Genomic DNA, 12,231 nt, shown 5'->3' on the forward strand with positions numbered 1-12,231 from the left:
AAGAAACCCGCACCTAATCGCGGAAAAATGTCACAACTTATACACAAAATTTCTAACTACACTCTAATCTTTTTTTGTCTCTAAGCATCTTTGATTTTTCAAATTTATGCGTGGGTTTACGACGCGGACAATTACCGCGCTTTCACAAAACATTTAGCAAATATTTACCATATTTAGGACATTTACCCGACATTTACAACTTAATGTACTCCATATCTACAGAGTGGTCATCCCCTCGCTTTCAATAGACGACCTAATGGAGAGGAAAACTGCTAAACTGCTAAACGGAAGACGATATTTTCTTGCATTAGCGGGAGATTGGCGATGTTTGAGGATCGGCTAGTGTTTCAAGTAGATGATTGGGCAAAATTATTATTATTTATAAGTAATGAGATGATATAATAGAAGAAAATAGTTTAGATTCTAGTTATACTTATTTTGGACAGTATGGTATTTTATACCACACATTTATTGACAGGTTTAATTTTTTTTCTGCTGTAGAAAAAATATTGTATTATGCACGGCGATAAAGACTGTTGATTTGTTCGTGAAATAAGTCCACTTCTGACTTTGTCAGTCTTGATCTTAACCTTTTTACTCTTTTAAACTTGCAACCTTTATAATTACAAAAATTATTAAACACAGATTTTTGAACATTTTTCCGAGGCTATAATGTTTCATTAAATAATACACAGATCAATACATCTTTATTTGTACATGTCGGCCTAATTTTCATTCTTTTAACTAAATCATCTCACAAAGAAAATTCAGAATTAAGTTCAACAGGTGCTTAAAGGCTTGAAAATGGCAAAAATAATGAACTTTTTAACATAATTTGGTGATTTTCAGGTCTGTTTTAGTAAAATTATCTCACAATGAAAATTCAAATTTTGTACAAAAGGTGCTTAAAGGTTAAGAAAAGGTGACAGTAATAAATATTTTTGACAAATATAAAGCAATAAAAACGTCTTCAAACGCTTGAAAAGTGCAACACAATTGTAGGTTCAATTTTTTTTCATCGAAATTTTGTGAAACAATACCTTTTCTGGTTAAAAACGAGGCAAAAATATGACAAACTTTTTACCATAATTTGGTGGTTTTTCGGTCCGTTTTAGATAAATCATCAAAATTTACTCATAAGGTGCTTAAATAAAGGCTTGGAAAACTTAAAAATTAGATTATTTTCGTGCAAAAAAAGCAAAAAACGTCTTCAAAGAAGGTTTGAAAACGGCAGCATAATTTTGTGATTGTTTTAACGAAATTTTGCGAAATAATTTTGGTTCTGGCTGAAAACGCTCGGCAAAGGCAAAAATAATGTACCTTTAAACATAGTTTGTTGATTTTTTAGTTTGTTTTAGCTAAATCATTTAATCTAGTTCATAAGGTGCTTAAAAATTTGAAAAAGGTAACATTATTCTAGGTCTAAGTTGTTATTTTTTAAACAAAATTTTGCAATTATATAGCGTTTCTGGCTGAGAAAAGAACTGAAAAGCTTGATAAAGGCAAAAATAAGGGACTTTTTAACATAATTTGGTCATTTTCAGTTAATTCTAGCTAAATAATTTTACAAAGAAAATTCTGAATGTAGCTCAAAAGTTGGTTAAGTTAAAAGATTTTTGACTAATAAGAAGCAATGAAAACGTCTTTAAAAGCTTTACAATGGCGTGGTTATTTTTTGCTTTTTGTAATAAAATTTTGCAAAATGCGTTCTAGTTAAAACAAATGTGCAAAAATCATACCGTAAAAAATCCGGCTCGGAGGACCAAAAAAAGGGAAACTGTTCGCTAGAACATCGCGCATAAGCTTTCTGGTACGTTATAGGAGATGTTTTAGAAAAAATGTACCTAACAAAAGTTCCATCGTCATTTTAACTTCATTTATCATCACTAAGCCGTTTAATAAAATTCACAACATCCTCAGTACTTGAGTGTTTTTACCACATTTCTATTTCAATTGTTGTGGAGTAGTTACATTTGTAACACAATACAATTTTAGCTTTCTGAATATACACTGTGTTTTTTAATGATTCTCATCTAGTTAACTTTGAATAATTGGTTTACATGTAAAAAAATGTGCCGCTCTATTCAATGTCAAATCTGTTAGTTGTGAAATTCAACGGCTATTTTTTGCTTTTTGTAATAAAATTTTGCAAAATGCGTTCGTGGTCAAAACAAAAGCAAAAATGATTGAAAAAGGCAAAAATAATGAACTTTTAAGGATTTGGTGATTTTTCGGTGTGTTTTTGCCAAATCATTTTTGACCAAACTTTGCGGTTATTCGGATAATTTTTGGGCTAAAAGTACTGGGCCAATCAAGATCCAGTAGTAATTTATATTTATTTTTGTAATTTTCAAGCATTTTCTCAATTTTTTTTCTCAAAAAGTAACATTTTTTAACCAAAATTTTGCGAAAAAACTGAAGGAAACGCGCAAAATGATCGAAAAATGCAAAAGTAACGTCGTTGTGGACCTCAGTAGTTACTTTTGGCGCGAAGAAAACGCCAAAATTGCTGGTATAAGTCAAGAACAACATTAGACATTAGATAATCGTGACAATAATTAAATTTTTATGTAATTTTACCTTTCCTTATTTATTTCCGAAACTTTACCATGAAACTTTTCAACTCCATCATTAAAATTTCTTAAATTAAAAATGTTTTAAGAACAGCAATTTACAAAAAAATCGTTCAAAGGAATAATCATATAATTATTTTTTGATCAGTTACAGTGTTTTGACGTTTGTTTTTTTTTAAGTAAACTTATGCTTTTTTTAATTTTCGGCGACGCTCTGAAGCTTAATTCCCTCCCCCTGTAGCATACCACCGACCACTCTTCGGTCTGGTTCATTACCCCTTCGTCCGACTCGATGGCACTTTACATTTCCTCCCTCACTGACCTACTTTACTAAAACAAATACGGCGGCATTGTTTCCTGCAATCATGCAAAAAGTAACGGGGTGGCACATTTCTGCCGTACCACTCGACTCATCGATCGCCGCTCTTTCAAAAACGGGAAAAAAATATTAAACTGGGCCTCCGTTATGTCAAAATGCAACGACATAAATAATTGACCACATTAATTATTTATAATGGGAGAGTTTTTGTTCGCTGCTTCTGCTACAAAAAATCCCGAATAAATCTTTCCTTTATGTTTTCAAACAATACTCGATCTTATGTTTCAATTTGAATTGTCGGGTTTGTTTTGTTTTCTTACGTGGGTTTTCCGAATGTATGCCCATTTATTACCATGTGTTTTTATTTTCGGTGCGTGCTATTTACGTTGGGAATTTCATTATCACCGAAAAATCTGAAAATAAACTGAAATTGCTAAATGGTTGTTTTAATGCATTCGCCGGATTCAATCATGCAAACACATTTTTCTATGTCTGTTTTGAAATAATAGCACTAAAGTTGGAATGATATATGGTATCATATTCTCTATTTAAAAATCGATACAACAAGCGTGCAAAAATATTAATGCCGAAACCTACGAACAGGAGCTGGAATCGTGGCATCATGTATAATAAAAAAGTTATTGCCGATTATAAAATTCATGAAATTTCTGGGCGCCGAAAAGTCAACACTTGCCACTAATCTCAAGATTTGTGCGCTTTAGTTGACTTTGCTCGGTACCTAGGCGAAGTTTTCTTTTTGCATCAGCCAAGTTGAGAATTTTAGGCTTGAATATTTAAAATTTCCAGCGTCATGATTGTAGCGCTACCTGAAATTCTTTGTGAGAGGCGAACCCGTTTTAATAAAGATCCCATTATTTTAATTTGGAAATTATCGGAAGCTTTGGCGAATATCTCCTCTAGGAGATGCGATTCGGTTGATCCCGAAAAAAAGATTATCCTTATTTTATTCCGAACTTCCCGAATGATGTTATTTTCGTTGCAACTCCCTGAATAGATTGTTATCGTTCCAACTCTATTTCCAAGTGCACTTGCTTCGGGAATTTTTCTGCAATATTTCGCCCATTCTGCTCAAAGAAGATCCAATGTGTCCACAATCATTTCGGCACATTTGACACGGTGGGAACTTAATCTCACGTCTCACCAACTTTACTGACAGACTGCCGACAATTATATACATTTTAAAATAGATAAAGTAGATTTTAAATTTTTTCGTTCATTATTATTAGTTAATTTGGGATGCACAACCTTAAATTTATACCCATTTTTTTAAATTATTCTTTTCTCTAAAGCACCTTATCCTTTACTTTCACCTTTACCAAGTAATAAAGGGTTATAACGGTTTTTCCACCTTCCGCCCCACGTTGGGCGCCAATATATAATGGGGTGGGTGAAGTTTACAGATTATTTTTTTTATTCACTTGCTTGAACATGTATTAAAAAAATGCTTTTTTCTCTGGCGTCATGTCCGGATCTTCCCAAAGGTCAGTACATAGGTTTAAAATTTTTTCTCTTGTTATGGGCTTGTCAAAGAGAAAGACACGAACTTCTTGAAAATCTTACAAAAAAACGTGGACTTTTCGAAAGATATTCTGAACGACATAAAAAGCATGGGACCGAAGAAATAACATCCTGTTTGTCCACTGAAGAGCTAATGTTTGGCTCTCAAATGAATATGTGAAAAGGGGGTAAAATAGCAAGAGCTGAAGTATTAGAATTTTTATTAAGAGAATCTACTTTCTGCGAAAAGAATAAGCGAAATTTGTAAAGAATTTTAAAGAAAAGTAGCAACAACTCAGGAACTTCTTCTTCATTTTTTCTTCTGCTCCACGTTGGGCGCCAAGAAAAACCTTTTCTCCAGCGACTTTCTGAGCGTTTTCAAAAAGTAGTTTATACTTTTATGTAACTATAAAGCTTCTAACGCTTTTTCCGCCATGTACCCCACGTTGGGCGTCAAATTATAAAGGTTTTGGTTCTGCCCCACGTTGGGCGCCAATATGTAACGAGGTGGGTGAAGGAAATTCAAACAACAGATTGTTTCTTTTTTTTAAATTTTCATCTGTCGACAATACTGAATCTTTTTAAAATTCAGTACACAGATTTAAGAGAGGGTCTTGTGCTTTTTCCTTTACTGAGGCCTTGCCAAAGTGAACAAAGAGTACACGCATTTCCATTACTAAAAATAAAACTTTAATTTTTTCTGGACCGTACAATCGAACAAATTTTAATGTCTTATTATTATTGGTGATTGCATTTAATGGTGAAGTTCTTGCTGGTGATAAAAAAACTGGTGATTTTTCTACTTCAACAATTTATTTGTAAGAAAGATGTTAGAAAATCTGCTTTCAATAACAATTTTTTTTAGTTTTATTGAAATGTTCGTCTCCAGTGTACTCTCTACTTCGTGTCGTAGCACAGTGTTAACTGTTACCCGTTTTTGTACAAGTGTTCTAATTCTGTGACTTTGTGGTTCTAAAATACAATAAACCGAAGCTTTTGTGTGGAAAGCTTGTCTGATGACAAATTTTTTTTCAGATTTAAATTGAAAAATCTGCTCATTCAAAAATTGGTCTAATATATCAACATATTTAGTTCGTTTGTGATTTTTTCCACTGATATACAGGGTGACCCAGCGGTGTGTAATCGGTCTATAACTTTTTTACTATTTGAAATATTACCATTCTGTTTTTATTATCCGATAGATCGACTGAAAGTCCACAAACTAAAAACATTTTTATTATACACAGGGTGTTGTACAGTGTGGTGAACCAAAGTTATATTTTTTTAAATGGAACACCCTATATATTTTTGCATAATTGGATTCTACGCAAAAAATAATGTAACTTTATATAAACTATTATGGGTCTATCTCTTTTCGTTTCGGAATTATTCAACTTTTCGTTATAAAAAAGACCAATTTTTGAAAAATCACTGCAAAGTCGCTTATGAATATTTTACGATAAATTTGCAACAGAAAAATTCAGAATACCTTGTAGTTTTAGCAAATCGACAACTTTTAGTTAAAGCACGAAAATAATATACAGGCTGTGCCATAGCGCAAAAAGTTAAATAACTCATTTTTTTCAAATGGAACATCCTGTATTTTATTAAATGTATCGAAAGCATTTTTGATAAGCCTTCTAACGGTATAGGGTTTGCATAACAAATTTAAAATATTTTTCGAAACTGTTCAAAAAAATATATTTTATTACAAGAAAATATGTTAGCCTAGAATCTGATAGTCAAATAGTAATTAATTTTTTGACATGTACTAATGTGACTAATTACACAAGTAATCTAATTATTAGCTGATACATAAATGAATTTCACTCATCAAGAATTATTAAGAAAATAAATAAAAAAAATATTTTTTATTTTTTTGAACACTTTAAGAAATATTGTAAATTTGCTATAAAAACCGCATATCAATAGAAAGCTTATGAAAAATGCAATCGGCACATGTAAAGAAATACATGGTGTTTTATTAAAAAAAATGAGTTATTCAACTTTTTGCGTTTTGGCACACCCTGTACATTATTTCCGTGTTTCAAGTAAAAGTCGACTATTTCCTAAAACTACAGGATATTCTGAATTTTTCTGTTGTAAATTTACCGGAAAAAATTCACAGGCGACTTTGTAGCGATTTTTCAAAAATTAGTCTTTTTGATAACGAAAAGTTGAATAATTCCGAAACGAAAAGAGATAGACCCATAATAGTTTATATAAAGTTACATTATTTTTTTGCGTAGAATCTAATCATGCAAAAATGTATAGGGTGTTCCATTAAAAAAAATGTAACTTTGGTTCACCACCCTGTGTACAATAAAAACATTTTTGGTTTGTGGGTTGTGGAGAAAGGTTTTTGCAAGTTTTATACAAATTTTTGCAACCATTTCGTCGAAACAAGCCCATGTGTGTTTCCTAGCCCTTGCTATTTATTTCCCCTTGTGTTTATAAAGCAATCAGCGTAAATTCGGGCAATGCATAGAATCGGTATGTTCCGGAACGAGAAAATAATGTTCTTTGGTTGTTTTTGTTGGTTTTTTGTGCAGAGGACCTGCCCGAACGTCGACTTTGCGCTGCACGCGGCCATTTCGGCGCTATCGATCCGCCTTTCTGCAGCGCCGTCTGTTTCGGCTATGGGGTAGCGTGTTGGAGGATCCATTGTTCTGGTGGGCCGCCGCCTCCTCACGCACCGCTGGAGGTTCACTGCAGAATCTAACTAATTCGAGGGCATTCGGTTTGTTCATGATCAAGATTTCGGCATGTTAGTGGGCGGTGCGGTTTAGTATCTGGAAATGCTTCATCAGTCGATAATTCAACCTGCTATTACGAATTTATGGAATTTATAACTTTACACACAAACTTAACACCTTTGAAAATACATTGATCGCACAGGAGTTGCGGCCTAAAGATGATTTAAATGAGTTTTACGAGCCAATTCAAGGAGCAAATGAGTTATTAACTTGTGGAACTAGGATAAAAGACCCAAAGCAATTAAAAAATCTCGAAAGTTTAACGAATACAGTGCGCGAGATTTTGTTTAACAGGCGTAATGTTTGCCAAAACTAGTAAGCGTAAAATCTGATATTTGTAACGGGGTTGGGAAAAAAGCTTTCCTTATTGATCTCCAAGTATTTGCATGAAAACTGTTAAAAATTTACAAAGATTTAAAAGCGCTTTATGTGCTAAAATGAGAGTAAGCCTCTCTGGATGGATGTTTTTGATGGAGGTTATTAATAATTTACAATGAATATTTAAAAATTATACAAATGTGTATTTTCTGGGGAGAGAGATCTAGCACTAATGGAATAATCAAAACGTTGATGGATTGCACATAAATAAATCCTGTTTGAAATAAAGCAGAAATGGGAGTGGAATGGATAAAAATAGAGAAGGGGAAATTTAATTTAGCGTAACATTAATGTTGCCTACATGTACTAAGGCGTGTATTGAAGAAATCTTAAAATTTACTATCTTTATTTTTTTTACAAATTTAAAAGTCAAAATAACCTCTAGTAGCACAATTTAACTGAGTTATATTACGGTTATTTAACGGTTATCTAACTATGGTTATAAATGCTAAATATAACCATGGTTAGATAACCGTTAGATAACTGGGTTTAACATAACCAGTAGTGAGAAATTTTAAATGAGTTTTTTATGGTAGTATGGCTAGCGTCATATTACCACATAGTTTTTACTATTTTTCTTCTTTACACTTTAAAAAAATAAAATAACTTTTATTAGCAAAATTAACTGAGTTATATTGCGGTTATAATAACGTTTTATAACCGCAATACACAAACCTGACTATTGGTTATGTTAGATCCAGTTTATTTAGCGGTTATCTAACTATGGTTATATTAAATATAACCATAGTTAGATAACCGTTAAATAAACATAACCAACAGTCCCAGTTTATTCAATGGTTATCTAACTATGGTTATATTAAATATAACCGTGATTAGATAACCGTTAAATAAACTGGGTCTAACACAACCAATAGTCAGTTATCTAACCATGGTTATATAACTGTTAGTTAACGTTATGTTTCTGATGCAAAATGGCAAATGCTAGTTTCAGCAATGGTTATATGACGGTTATATAACTGCTATGTTTGTAATGCAATATGTAGGTATACTAGATTCAGTTAACATATCGGTTATATATGTCGTAAAAAGTAAAAAGTAGCTTTTAGAAAAAGTCATTACTAAAAATTCTTTTGTAAATTTTTAACAAGGAATCAACAAAACACTGAGCTAGAGAGGTCGTTCATCCCAAATAGGCTGGTTAAAAACACAATTTTTTTATTCTAAGGATCAGTTTATAGAAGCGTCATTAATTTAATCCGCAATTAAATGCGTGATTAACTGATCACGTGACTAAACTGAGCCGACTTGATTGGTCCATTCGGGTTGTTAACATTTAAAGCGCAATTAACTTTAATTGAGCTTTGTATAAACCGGCCCTAAGTATTTAAAAGTTTGATTTGTATTAAATTCTAGGAACTATGACTTTTTTTTAAATAAATTTTAGGCAAAAGTTACAGAAAAAAACAAAAAAACACGCATAATTTGTATAACTTTTCATAACTGCTTAAGTGATTACATAAATAACTTTCATTCATTCATTGGAGTTTTAGTTTTAATATTTTTTGAAAAAATATTTTCAAGTTTATTTTTTTAAGTGTCTTCTTTCGTGTAGCGATTTTTCTGATTTTTGTCGAAAGCAAAGCTGGTTAAAGAGCCTTTGACTTGGAAAAATAAAGGAACCGACAAACACTTCGTGGGGCCTTCACGAATTTTTTGGTTTTCTTAGAACATCGTCAAAATTTTAACTTATTTTTTTTATGGACGTCATTAATAGTACACTCTTTTTCATAACGAAACTCTATGTGATTGGGACATTTGTAACTCGAATTCCTGCTTATGGGGCTTCCAAATCTTCGCAAATTGTTCGCTGCGCTCACTCGGTTTGGCAAACATTGTGCTCGTTAAACAAAATCGGTCTTTTCATAACTATAAATAACTAGTTCTAATCTTGAAGTAAGAATTGGCTTTGCACTTCTTTATATTTATCTACTTTGGTAAAGTAGTGTCACAAAGAGCACTCCTTCGTCGTGCTCCAAAACCATCCGTATAACGTGGTATGATTTGGTAACTTTAGGCAATTACATTCTACATACCTGTCTATTGTTTGAAAGCAAGTTTTTATCAAACATATCCTGTTTTTTAACTTTTATCTGAGGTTTGGTTCACTGGAGTTTTAAAATTTTGAATCGAGTTGCCAATAAATCGATAACACGCCCGCACAAATAAAGTAGAAAAAAGTTAATGTAGTTTTATCTCCTGTACTCCTAGTGCTTCGATTCTAGAGCTCTCTAATCACATCCTTGACTGTATCAGACACTTGCTTTAAATGTTGTCTCTTGGCAAAATGTCAGTAGTTTGCTTTAAATGCTCCCAACTACATCACCGAACACGCTGTGGAAGGTGTTCATAAAGTGCATACGATTGAATAGATTTTGTAAAACAAGCATTTCCAGACGGCAATTTTTATTGGCTGGTAGAAATTTCATATACACATTCGTGTATAAAGCAAACACGGAATGCTTGTAGATATTTTAATCAATTTAGCATTTGTGTTGTCTGTTGGCAGCATTCCAATTGCCTTATTGCTTTCATCATCGCGCAAATGCCTTGAGGGGCGGACTGTATCGTAAATATAGTTCATATTCTGCATGTGGTGTTTCTTTGGCCGTTTTTCCCGTCATGTCCGTCGGATTTGCGGTCAATTAAATTAGTAAATTTCAATCGGTTGCTTTAAAACTTTAACAAAACGTCAATCCAGCGAGGGAACGTCAACCGCATCGCAACAGTTTAAACCGCACCAGTATAAATAATACACACACACATAGGAACTTTGCAGACAATTAATTAAACACTACTTCCTCGATTTTGCCGTCAGTTGCAGTTCGTTCCGGGGAACAGTCAGTCGGACGTTTTTACCGCTTTAAAAGCGAATTAAATATTTCGCACAGCGATATGCATATAAGACATGTACGTGCTGCCGACACGAGATAAGCCGGGAGATTTAGGAGCTAAGAATTGTGCGGTTCCCCGACCTAGACGACATTACCCCGTTGAATTCGCTCCCTTATCGCCCACACACAGCCCCTCCGTCCGCTCCCGAAGAAGGAGAGTTTTATAGGCGAGCGTATAAACGATACGGGGAATTAATGAGTTTATGCTTACACGGGGTGCGGACAGATTTATTCCGACAATATCGCACTCACTTTCCGTTGATAACGCTTCTTAAATAACTTGTTTGTGACAAGGACAATTATTCCGCAAACTTGTTGGCGGGACCCCGGAATCGATCCGGTGGCAAAAATTTGCATAGCGCACTCCAACGACTGACTTGACGGGATTTTGACCCAATTTTCTTATCGCACATTTGAGAAAAGTTAGCTTTGGGGGACTAGACGCTTTCGACAAGTTTATCTTAGGTGCGAAAGACGCTTGGTGGGGGGAAAACACTTTTCCAACGTTTTTTCTAATTGGGTCACTACTTTGTGCAGGCTGTTTATACTAATTTTCAATTTTTTTCACAACTTTGTAAAAAAAATAGAAAAAAGCTTTCATTTAAAATATGTACTAAAATGGAAAAAATTATGTTTTTCTCTCAGTGGAGAATACTTTTGCTTACAAATTAGGATTTTGAAGTTTAGGAAGTAAGTTACGTAAGTATGCAAATTTCAGTTCATTGGGACAACGGGAACCCTTTCAAATGTGGCTCCAAAAATATGAAACAGACAGACAGACCACAAAGCAAGCTAAAAAATAAGAATAATAAATCATAAAAGTTTTTAAAAATATATCAATTCTAGGGCTTTTTTTGGAACTTTTTGGTGTTGTTAGGTCTTCGAGTTTAAAATTCTTTGGATTTAATTTGATAGATATTTTAGTTCGAAGGACAGAGTTCCTAACATTAAATGAAGCTATTATTAATAAGTAATAATTTTTTATGACACCGTATAGCAGAAATGCATTTTTAAGCACAATAAAACTGGTAAACATAAGAAAAAAAATCATCAGAGACAACAAAAGGCAAAATACGAAGATATTTTTCGAAATAATTGCAAACTGCAACAAAAATCACCAAACCAAACTACTTTCAGTTCTTAAGCTCGATTTTGTTTGTTTTTTTAATGAGTTGAAGACTGTTCTTGCATGAGATTTTGCTGAATTGGTCAAAAAACTTTGCTTTGAGTCTAATTTTTTTAAAATATCATATTTTTTTCTTCAGAGTCATCCTGGTTAACAGTTTTTCTTATTTTTTTTTAAAGCTTAATAAAGAGCCTCTGACTGTAAAAAAATAGTGGACCGACAATCACTTCTTTAATAATTTTTTGTTTGTAGTTATTAATTTTTTATTTTGTTTTAAGAAGTTTTTTGGAATAAAAAAGTACATTTGGCTGTTTAAAATCCATTAAAAGCTAAAAATTAATATATTAATATACGTGATTTTTGAATATTCCCAATGTTTTCAATTATTCAAAGCTACAATGAAAACATTTGGAAAGCTTGTTTGAACTTGGCAGAATTAAATAGAATATAATATCTACATATTCTGCATTTGATTTTTTTAATTCACTACATTTGAATGTTTTTCTTTTTTTTCTCTTTTTCTTGTTGATTCTAGTAAAATATTTTTCTTACAATGTATTAAGAATATTTTTGAATCGTGGTTTACTATTTAAAGTTGTATAATAAAGATTTGTACCGTTTTTTCTGTCTTCTGCTTCACGTTGGACAG

General features: G+C 32.7%; 1 protein-coding gene across 2 annotated transcripts in view; it reads left to right on the plus strand.

Annotated features, from left to right (window-relative positions):
* LOC103313387 (uncharacterized) overlaps nt 1–12,231 on the plus strand; it is a 233,663-nt gene that overhangs the window by 48,508 nt on the left and 172,924 nt on the right. The gene's annotated exons all lie outside the window — the stretch shown is intronic.

Source organism: Tribolium castaneum, chromosome 8, assembly GCF_031307605.1.
Source record: "Tribolium castaneum strain GA2 chromosome 8, icTriCast1.1, whole genome shotgun sequence".
Lineage (NCBI taxonomy): Eukaryota > Metazoa > Arthropoda > Insecta > Coleoptera > Tenebrionidae > Tribolium > Tribolium castaneum.